Source organism: Portunus trituberculatus, chromosome 33 (genome assembly GCF_017591435.1).
Source record: "Portunus trituberculatus isolate SZX2019 chromosome 33, ASM1759143v1, whole genome shotgun sequence".
Classification (NCBI taxonomy): domain Eukaryota; kingdom Metazoa; phylum Arthropoda; class Malacostraca; order Decapoda; family Portunidae; genus Portunus; species Portunus trituberculatus.
Window position 1 is genome coordinate 17,702,634 of NC_059287.1, and position 11,494 is coordinate 17,714,127.

At 48.6% G+C, this 11,494-nt stretch overlaps 1 pseudogene; it reads right to left on the bottom strand.

Moving 5' to 3' along the window:
* The window catches only part of LOC123512278, an 11,564-nt pseudogene extending 478 nt beyond the window's left edge, over positions 1 to 11,086 (bottom strand).
* Between the last annotated feature and the right edge of the window lie 408 nt (positions 11,087 to 11,494).

Here is an 11,494-nt window from a genome sequence, read left to right on the forward strand (position 1 = left end):
CAAGTGCATTATTTCCCTCTTCTTCGTCTTTTTGCATCTCCTTTTGGTCGTATCTTCTTTTTCAGCTTCCCATCCTTACGTTCCTTCACACTAGGAGGTTTCTGTATCATTTCCAAGACCTTTGTTTCATGGCTGAGTCTTTGGTTCTCCTCCTCGGCCTCGTCCCCAGCTTCTCGTCTTCGTCTCCTCTTTCCCAAGACAATAGGAACCCAGATTGGCATAAGAGCAGCCGCCCCGTACAAAGCTACTGACCCCACGAAGCGAAAGGCAGACTTCATTTGCTGGTTTGTTGCTCCTATTGTTGATGTTATTCTCTCCATGATTCCTGGTGCTTTCGTGGTGGTGGTTGTAGTGGGGGTGGTTGTGGTGGTGGCAGGGGTTGTTGTTGTTGTGGTGGTGGTGGTGGTGGGGAGTGTTCGTAATGTGGGTTGTGTTCTTCGGGGTCTCGTAGTGGTCGTGGGTCGTCGTGTGGTCGTGCGAGGTGTTGTTCGTCTCGGGGGTCGTGTGGTGGTAGTGGTGGTGGATCGTGGTGTGGTAGTTCTGACTGTGGTAGTGCGGCGGAGTGTCGTTCGTTTCGGTGGTGGCCAGGTGGTGGTTCTAGGTGTTGTGGTAGTGAGAGACGGTCGTCTGTTGATGGTCGTTCTTCTCGTTGGAGGTCTAGTTGTGGTGAAACGAGTCGTCCTTCTAGTGATTGGTTGTCTGGTGGTGGTGGCGAGTGTGGTGGAGGCAGGCGGGCTATCAGAGTCCTCCATTGCTGGGGAGTGAATGACGTGGATGTGCTCCCCCATCAGGTCCAAGTTAATGGGTATTTCAGATTCTTCCTCTGCTGACGTGCCCTGAGGGGTGTCGCCATTGAAGTCATGCAGCGCTGAGTACAGGAAGTTGCTGACCAGGTTCATGTCAGGCGGAGCTGCTTCCTCACTCACGTCATCTGCGGCCGCTGTGTCTGGCTGTGGGAGGGAGGCGTCAGGGGAGGGCCGGTCAGTGAGTGAGGACATGACCTGCACGATGGACTGGTTCAGGTCGGTGGTGGGCAGCGTGGCCTCGGTGGATCGCTTCGCGGCCGAGTGCTCGGTGGTGGCGCCAAACACCTCCTCCTCAGGCATCTTCAGCATGTGGACACTGCCCTGCCTTGCGTCCTGCGATGAGCCATCCTTCGGAGGCCTTCTGTTCATGCCGACGTCCTTCTTCTTCATCCAGGCGGCGGGGAACTCAGTGTTGGCGCCCTTGTACTTGTTGCCGGTCAGGATGCTGAGCCAGTCGTGCGAGATTGTGTCGGTCATCGCCACGTCCCTGCGGCGCCGGCGGCCGAGCATGAAGGGCGCCCAGTATGGCCAGAGTGCGGTGACAAAGGCAATGCCACTGGGCACGGCGCCAATGGCCACGGCCTTCATCACGTTGTTCATGCCGTCCACCGCTGCCACGGCGTCTGCCGCCATGGTCCTAATGGAAGACAGGGACGACTTCTGTTTGGGCTTCTTACTCTTCTTCTTGTTTTTCTTCACAGATGTCTGGGGGCGTCCTTGGCGTCGTCCTGCTGGCTCTGCAGCACGGCAGACCGCGGCGTGGTGGCGTCGTCTGTTATGCTTAGCACATTCTCGTCATTGGACAGTGTGGGCGTCTCTGTATTCACCACCACGAACTGCTGCAGGGGACTCTGGGGGCGCCGCTGAGGGGCGCTGTGTTGTGGGCGAGGACTACGAGCTGAGCCGTGAGCCGGGAGCCGCGAGGACGGGGAAGCCTTGGTCTTGGGCAGGACGAGGCTGCCATACCGGCGTAGGAAGGGGAGAGGGTTGCTGGGGACACTGCTGCCGCTGGGTGGAAGCAGGGCGGCGCCAGAGTGTGGTGGATACTGGTACTGGGTGTTAACTGGGCGGCGGATCGTTGCACCGCCCACCTGAGGCGTGAGTGGAGCGTCAACGGGCGGCTCACTGGGCGGGAAGTAGCTGGTGAGGTTCCCCAGCAAGTTCTTACGGATGATGCCGCCGATGGTGGCGTTGTTGGAGGGCAGCAGCTGCGGTCTGACAATGTCGAACAGCTTGTTGGGCAGCAGGCCGATGACTGACGGCTGCTTGCCCAGGATGGTGTGCACCGAAGTGTTGTACAGCGGCACCACCGGCGGGATGGTGGTGGCGCGCACAAACTCTGGCAGCAGGTTCAACATCTGGTTGTTGTTGAGCAGGATGCCGCCCGGGTTAAGGTGCGAGGCTGAAGCTGCTGGCAGCGACGCGGGGTGGGGAGTGGGGAGGGAAGCTGGCTTGGGCATGGAGGGCTTGGGGGGTCGTGAAGGAGCGGAGCCAGAAGGCCTCTTGAGGACACTGGACTCTTGTTGTTGTTGCTGCTGCTCTGGAGACGTCACTGGCTTTTGCTGCTGTTGTGACAGGGGTGGTGATGGTGGTGACACCTGCGGATTTCCTTGCTGGTGGGGCGAAGACGCCTCTCCAGGACGTTCATCAGATTCCTGTGAGTGAGGGGATACACCAGGGGCGTCCCCTGGGTGGACAGGCGGCACGAACGAGGCGGGAGGAAGCATGGTGAAGACAGGCATGTCACTTATGCTCTGTGGCGGGCGGGAGGAGAGCCTGGGAGCTGAGGGCGAGGAATATTAGCTGATTCAGGGCCGAGAAGAGCAGGTAGCAATGGTGGCGATGGTGATGGTGGTGTTGATGGCAGCTGACTCTCATGAGCAACACCACCGATGATGTTGATGATGAAGATGTTGACCACATTGGTTTTAGAGGTGGAGTTGATGTGTAGATTGTCTCTGCCGCCGCTGCCCACGGTGTTCTGCAGCAAGGCGTCCACCACAGAGCCTTGCGGGTGGGGAACGCGGCCGGTGCTGGCGCCGCTGAACACAACCTCAGAACCAAGCAGCGTGTTCAGCGTGGACTCCAGCTGGCTACGGTCCGGGATAGAGGAGTTGAGCACTTTGACCGTCGCCTCCTGCCCTGGGCTCTCCACGACCTGAAACACGGCGCTCAGTCACTCCAAACCAGTGGTAACCACACACACACACACACACACACACACACGGCCCGGTAGCTCAGTGGTTAGAGCGCTGGTTTCACAAGCCAGATGACCGGGGTTCGATTCCCCGGCCGGATGGAAATATTTGGGTGTGTCTCCTTTCACGTGTAGCCCCTGTTCACCTAGCAGTGAGTAGGTACGGGATGTAAATCGAGGAGTTGTGACCTTGTTGTCTCGGTGTGTGGTGTGTGCCTGGTCTCAGGCCTATCCGAAGATCGGAAACAATGAGCTCTGAGCTCGTTCCGTAGGGTAACGTCTGGCTGTCTCGTCAGAGACTGCAGCAGATCAAACAGTGAATTACACACACACGCACACACACACACACACACACACTTGCCTACGTATAATATGAATACCAATCTATCATTTAAAGATTCATGTATGACCAGACATGTTGCAGGAGTCAAGGCTGTGATGAGCATTACCTGTGCCACGGCTTCCTGGATGGCGACAGGCTGCGAGGCAGCGGCGTGAGCGACGGCAGCGTCCACCACCTGCCTCAGCGCCTCCAGGTTGTGTACTGACGAGACTGTGGTGTTGAGGAGCATTGCGTCCACCTGCAGACACGAGATGAGGCTTAGGGCGTGGCGGGGAGGGAGGAAACTTGATGAATATACAGGACAATAGTAAGACTGTTGCTGAGTTATAATACTAAGTAATAATCTTATATGTTTCGATCTGAGAACCAACTCTGTGACCTTTGGAAGCTATACCGTTACTGAGCACCTCTTATCTTACTCTGAATGTACACATTTGATAATATTTTTTTTCGTTTGTGTGTGTGTGTGTGTGTGTGTGTGTGTGTGTGTGTGTGTGTGTGTGTGTGTGCACGCGCGCTGACCTGAGCGTCTGGCAGGACTTGTACAGAAGGGCGTGACTGTCCCCCGGTCAAATTCTTGGTGATGACAATGTTAAAAGTCTCCACCTCCTCTTCCTCTTCCTCCTCGTCCTGCTGCTTCTCTCCCTGACGAAGCATGTGCTGTTGCCTGTACCACTGTTCCATCAGCACCCGCTCCAGCAGCCTCTGTGCTTCTGGTCTGTGCCTCAACATTTGCTGCACGATCATCTGTGTCTGTGGGCTGCTCTGCGCGATGTGGTAAAGGTACTGGTGGAGCTGCTGGGCCAGACGCTGCTGGGCCAGGTGCTGCTGCTGCAACGGGGGGCAAGGATGAAAACTGGGAAAAATCATGTTTGTAAGGACAATATATAGTACAGACGTTTTCCTCCGTCACCAAGATTATTTTCAAAGGCTACAGATGATTGGCCAGGTTTTCAACAGTGTTTTTCCTGTTAATAATGCAGAAATCTTGTTAATCTATCGCTAGAATCTTAGAAACCCCTTAAAAACTCGTGTAACTTCAATTAAAGCCTTTTGAAAGCAGAGTTGCGATGCGTAAATGTTTCAGACTCATTACTTGTTCCTGGGAGTACGTTGTTGAGGGGATCTGCTGGTTATGGTGAAGGTGGTGCTGGTGGTGTCTGTGTGGCGGTAAACGGGCGTGAGGCGGCAAGCGGGAGAGGAGTGGCAAGCGGTCAGGGTAGGAAGAGTAGGCTGCGGGTGTGGGCGCGTCCCCCTTCATGGCCACCCCTACCCCCGGCCTGTGGCGAGGAAAGGCACGGGTGTTTAGTTTACCAGGCTAACTTTCTACTTTCCTGCGCTAATCTACCACATTACCGCCATTGCCCACCTGTTATACGTTGGCTAATGGAACCGCTAGTCACGCCTTCTGCTCATCTCAATTTTGCTTACTCCTCCTCCTCCTCTTCCTCCTCCTATCCACAGCTTCTTTTCTCATCTCCTATTCTTTCTATGAATTAGCCTACTTTTCATCTGCCTCCCTTCCCTCTTATTCACAGTTTACCTTCTTATCTTCGATCTCTTATTTCTCGCTACTCTTTCTCCTCCCTCAGTTTACCTCTAATCTCTTCCATCTCACAGCCTCCTTCTCCACTCTACCTATCCTCTCCATCTTCTATTTCTTCTATTTCCTCCTACTTTTCCTTCACTTTCTAGCTTTCATTAATCATATACAACCTGCTTCCTTTTCCTCCTCCTGTGCCCACCTCATATAGCTTGTATCCTCTCCTCTCTCGTCCTCTGCCTCCATAGCTGATGGGCGTGTAGAGAAGACTCCCAGCTGGCCACTCCCGGTTTGGTCTTGTCCTGCGGCCAGAGAGAAACTTTACTATCTCTCTCTCTCTCTCTCTCTCTCTCTCTCTCTCTCTCTCTCTCTCTCTCTCTCTCTCTCTCTCTCTTTCTGCATGTCACACACTTTCAAACGGATTAACTGAAGGGAAGTCGTGATGAAGAGATAATGATGGTGATAATGAGGGTGTGTACTCACTCTGGCCATCCTCCGTCGTCGCCTTCTTCACCATCATCTCCAGGGCAGAAGGGGTCCTTGGTTTTGTTCCCTGCCACACCCTGCCCGGTACATCCCAAGGCTCCTTCCTCTTGTCAGCCCCTTTCTCTACTTCCTGTGCCCTAGTTAACTCCCTGACCTCAACAAGATCCCACAGGTGTTCCATTCCCTGTGGGAAATCAGTGGCATCCCCAGGAGTGCCTTGAAGCTCAGGGGGCGTAGTAGTGGTCGTATCTCCTTCATCTTTCCTCTCCACCAGTATTCCTTTGCTCTGAGTGTGCTCCGTATGTTTTGTTTCTAAGGCTGTGTCATATTCCTCTGTGGTATTTATCAGCTCCACGGACGTTCCAGTAGAGTAAGCATCCTTCTCCTCCTCTTCCCCTTGTCTCTCTACCCCAGGGACGCCGTCAGGGAAGGATATCTGTGTCAGGAGAACGTTGTGATCACCCTGGTTTTTCTCATCCGTCGGTAAGGCATATTGCGTCACCATCACGGGGACATCCCTCTCCTTGCCTGGCCCCTGAGGCACAGAGTAGCGTCTCACCACCACTGGAGAGTCCAAGGGTGTGTTTGGATGCTGAGGGAGTAAGGGTGCAAGACGGTCACCCACCGGCACGCCGTCCTCGCCCCTTTCTGGAGTGCTGGCGAAGAGGGCGTTGACAGCCTCCGCCAGTGGTGTATCATCGGATATGGCCCGCGCCTCGTCAGTGTCCGGAACGCCTGCTTTGATACCTGGATCAGCTGCTTGGTTACTTGGAACAGTTGCTTGATTGTCTGATACAACTGCTCGGTCGTCTGGAACACCTGCATCGATGCCTAGAATAGTTGTTTCGATGTCTGGAACAGCTGCTTGAGTGCCAGGAACAACTGCTTGGATGTCTGGAACAAGGGTTTCATTGTCTGGAGCACTTGTTTCAGTATGTGGAACAGCTATTTCTGCCCCTGGAACAGCTGCCGCCATGCCTGGAATAGCTGCATCAACACCAATTGTTATTCTTCAATATTGAAAAGAATGGGTGCCTATGTCCCTTGATCTATCTACATATCTGTCATTCTATTAATTCATATATTGATTAACCCATCTCACTGCTTTATTTGTCTATCCATACGTCTATCTACTTCATTATCCACATCTCAGTGGGAACATACCAGTGAGCTCCTCAGAGGCTGCGAGAGAGATAAACCACAGAGCGAAGACCGCCCTCACATACCATCTCGAGGCCCACCAAGTCCTCTCGCCGCCCATCCTCTTTCACCTGTAGAAGTAGTAGTAGTAGTAGTAGTAGTAGTAGTAGTAGTAGTAGTAGTAGTAGTAGTAGTAGTAGTAGTAGCAGTAGTAGTAGTAGTATAGTAATAAAAGTTTTGTTATCTTGTTTTTCCCTACTCGTCTTCCAGCTGGTCTCTCATTTCTGTTCTTCCTGTCAAATATTGGCTTAACGGCAGCACGCGCCTGTGACAGTCATCAGAGTGGCCAGGGTGGCGGGAGTGGTGGTGGTGGTGGTGGTGATGTGCGCCAGACCAGTCTTGTGTGCAGTACTGGCTAACCATCACTGACTGCCCTTTCAGCACCATAAATTTCCAAAACAAGCTATGCTCCAATTACCTATTATAGCTACAACAAAGCCTGTGTGTTCATGAGTATGTCTAATGTCTTTGTTTAGGCAACGATGACACTAAGAGTAGCAGCAGCAGCAGCAGTAGTAGTAGTAGTAGTAGTAGTAGTAGTAGTAGTAGTAGTAGTAGTAGTAGTAGTAGCAGACCTAATCACATCTTATAAATAGAAACTGCATTAACGACTATTATCTATCGGAGTACAGCCCTTAGTAACAGCAACAATAATGATAAGAATACCATAACAGTATCTATGGTGTTATCGGGCAGCGAGTGTTCCCCCGCATGGATGACGCAGTGACTCCAGGCAGGCAGGGAGTCACATTACTGCCTTAGCTGGTGGTGCCTTGAGTGGTCCATGCCATTGAGTGCCGTTACGGGGCTGCGTGAGGCGGGGCGGAGGGAGTGTGTTGGGGAAAGCGTGAGTCTACACATTCTCTCACGCCCGCCATGCCTCCCTCTTTCCTCCCTCCTTCCTTCCTGGTGTTATATGTGTTTATTCAGCCTTTTTTCCCACCTTTGTTTTGCTCTATTGTATTACCGTGACCTAAACTTAGTTGGATGGACGAGGATGAACGGAGAAGCTTTGGAGAGGCAACAAATGATGATGATGATGATGGTTACTTGAACGGGATTCTTTCACTTTACTTTCTAAATGAGTTTCATATTCTTTTTTGCGGCCTCACGAGAGAGAGAGAGAGAGAGAGAGAGAGAGAGAGAGAGAGAGAGAGAGAGAGAGAGAGAGAGAGAGAGAGCATTGAACAGATAACTGCATTGTTTACTAGTCTCGTCCTCACTGACCTTCAGCAAACATATTCACACACACAAACGCACACCCACACACATACACACGGAATCATTGCATGAATCTACTGTCCGTTGTATGTTAGATAAATAGTACATACTCTCCCCTTACCACTATTACTGCTACTACTAAAACCACAACAAAAAATATCACGTTTCTCTGTTTCCCTCGAGGCTCACTGACAGTGAGGAGAGGGACGAGGCGAAGCGCAGAGCGAGGCAGACCGTACACCGCGCCTCGCCTGACCCACATCCAAGGCGCCGGCAACACTTAACACGCCGCAGCAAAACATTCTCACCTACAAAATTACGCCGGAGGTGACACATTCGGGCTCTGTCACACATTCATCGCGTAAAGAATGACATGCATGTAAGGGGAAAGACAGAAGACGATAGCAATAACGGTTTCACACTGGACGTTAGAGAAAGCAACAAGCGAAACTGACTGGGCTTCCCGTAGCCTAGCCTGTCGGAGGAGAAAATTTTTGACCGTAAATATCATGTTCGCTGCAGTTTTCCTCATGATGTGTGAATACGTCATGGGTGATATCGTAATGAATACTCTCAGGTGCAGAATTAAGCAACGGGAAGATGGCATGAATATAAGAGAATGATTTAATAACGGTTTCAAATGTTAGCTTGTCTGTTTGGCTTCGCTGTTGCGGGTCTTTATTCTTGGTTTGTTGTCATGGGAAAGACCTTTTGGTGGTTAAGGCAATGTTCACACTGCAGTCTTCCTCGTGTTATGGTGGTTGTGGTGTTAATTCTATTACGTCAAGGGTAATTACGTAATGCACAGTTCCAGTATAATCTCTCTCTCTCTCTCTCTCTCTCTCTCTCTCTCTCTCTCTCTAAGACCTACGTATCAATGAATTTAAACGTCTTCAAATCTTAAATAATGATCGTAACATGGACATTTTCTCCACAACACAAAGGAAAGTTGTAGTGCCGTAACTCAACGAAAAAAAAAAAAAAAAAAAAAAAAAAAATATATATATATATATATATATATATATATATATATATATATATATACACATATATATATATATATATATATATATATATATATATATATATATATATATATATATATATATATATATATATATATATATATATATATATATATATATATATATATATATATATATATATATATATATATATATAACCAGGAAATAGTTCGGATAGGGAAGGAAGCGAGGAGTGTAACGCGTAACACTTAACTTCATCACCAGTATCCAAAAGGAAGTTACATCACCTTAACTCAACTAAATAAACAACAGAATACCTCCAGGAGACAGCCAAGGTAGTAGCATCGCTATAACTTAATGAATACAATTAAATATATCAAGGAGAGCTAGAAAGGGAAGGAGTCGTGGAGCGTAGAAGTAACAGTATTCCTTGCCCGTGGTGGTGTGGGTGACGTGGGCATCGCTGGACGAGCCTCCCGTTCCCTGCTGGTAGTAACTGTTTGGGCACCCGTGAGCTAAGATAGGTGGATGGCTGATTACAGAATAGCAGTGGCTAAGGAACTGTTATAGTGTCTTTCACGTACTATGGTTCATGTTTTTACCAGTAGCAGAGTGAGAAAGTTTTTATTTATGATCATTTCTCTCTTTTTTCCCTTTTCTCTTCGCCTGATAGTAAGCGTGACCTATATTGTTCGGCGTGTGCTGGCGATATAGGGAAAGAATGGTCTCCAGACTCTTTTTTTTTATCATGTAGCCATCACCCACCACCAAAAACATTAGCAATACCATACAACAACAGGTAGAACCACAAGCCCAAGGCAACAAAGCTAAGAAGATGCTTTGCTGCACCGCATGTTAGGAGTAACCACTTGGCCTGACCCTGTGGTAACACCCTTCTCATGACACAGGGTTAAGTATAATATCCGGAACCTTTATTTTGAAACCGCTATACTCTCAAAAAGCCATAAGGTTATTTCCGGGACCACGAAGACAACAAAACAAGTTCCAAGCGTATTTTTCTTATTGGTGATGTGGAATAGTTATTAAGTTATCACCAGAAGCATTCAAATACTTAAAAACCCAAATAACATCCTTAACGACGTCTTGTGAAAATGAAGATACAGAATGGCCGTGGCCTATCTCCTATACTCTCCGTAACCCCTTCAGTACTGGGACGCATTTTTATCATGAAATTTGTATACCATTAGAGTTAGACCATTTTACTGACATTAGGAATGGTCTATTGAAGACAGAAGATTAATGATCTGAGTCTTCACTATTTTAATACCCATGCAAGTATCTGATCCTGTATAAAAATAGTCACTGAATAATAAGAAAAAAATTAAAATGAAAACGCGTCATGGTACTAAGGGAGTTAATTTTCCTTTCCTTTCTTCTTTCATCTTCAGTCCAAAGTCTTTATTCTTCACCATCTCTCTTTTAGTTCAGTTCAGGTCATCACACCATTATTTTTTTTTATTTTCCATAGTACACTACATTATAGGGTGTGTGTGGCCCAGGGACCTCTACGCCACACGGTACCAGTAACGCTGAAGATAATAATGGGAGTGAAGTCTTTAATTTGATGTTTCTATGTTTCCTTTCTTCTGTCTACTTCCTCGTCCATTGTTCGAATATTGCCTTTGTCACTGTTCACAATAGTCAGTTTGTTAAAAGAGATTATTTTCTAAGTTATCTTAATAATTATTCTTTTCTTCTTCCTTTCAGACATTCATGCATCATTTCACTTTTTTTCTCTCTCTCTCTCTTTTCGGCCCTTTCTCACCATTCAGTGTCATCAGCTTCTTTTCAAGGTTAAATGTATGAATGCACTACTAACACTTTTTCCTTAAGTTTTTTTTTTTTTTGTTCATTAATAGTAGTCACCTTTACTGTGAATCACATACACTCGAATACGCAGCCTACAACAATTGTTCTGCCGAGGAAGTATTTGTCACTTCACCCTTCAAATCTTTTATGGTCTAATTCATACACTATTTGTGGGACCACTGCGAGACAAAATGTATAAGAGGGACGCGAAACTAAGCATTGGCGCACGCACACACACTGACATACGGAGAAATTAACTGCTTCACTCGCACGAAAAGAAAACCATACTAATAACCGAAGATAAGATAATAATCATATGAATGTATTTGAGATTCTATGTATTATAACTACACACACACACACGTCAGATAGCCTTGTCAAGCTTGGCCGTAGCGTGCACTAAGGAAGGAAGGAACGATGCGTGGCACGGCGACCAGAGCGCGCTGGCAACTTGCATCCACTCTTCCTCGTATCCTCCCTCTACTGGCAACCTGTGTGTGTGTGTGTGTGTGTGTGTGTGTGGCGACCGTACCTACACCTTGGTTAGACTGAACCTTACAGTATGTATATTCCCTCGGGAGTGCTAAAGTATATTCCCTCGTGAGCGCCTAATACTGAACCTTATGTATTATTCCCTCGGCAGTCGTGTAAATACCAGAGTGAACCAGTCACCGCCTCACCAGTCACCGGTCACCACAGGCTCCACGTCATGTGCCCCAGTCTGCAGCCTGCACCAACACCCTCGCTCAACCATCCACCCACCATACACAATTACACACACTCACATACACCGGAAACTTATACACAAGGAAATCAGCCATATTTTTATCTTTCTTAAGTATGCTTTACAGTAACAAAACCATTCCATAGCATAAGTACAGT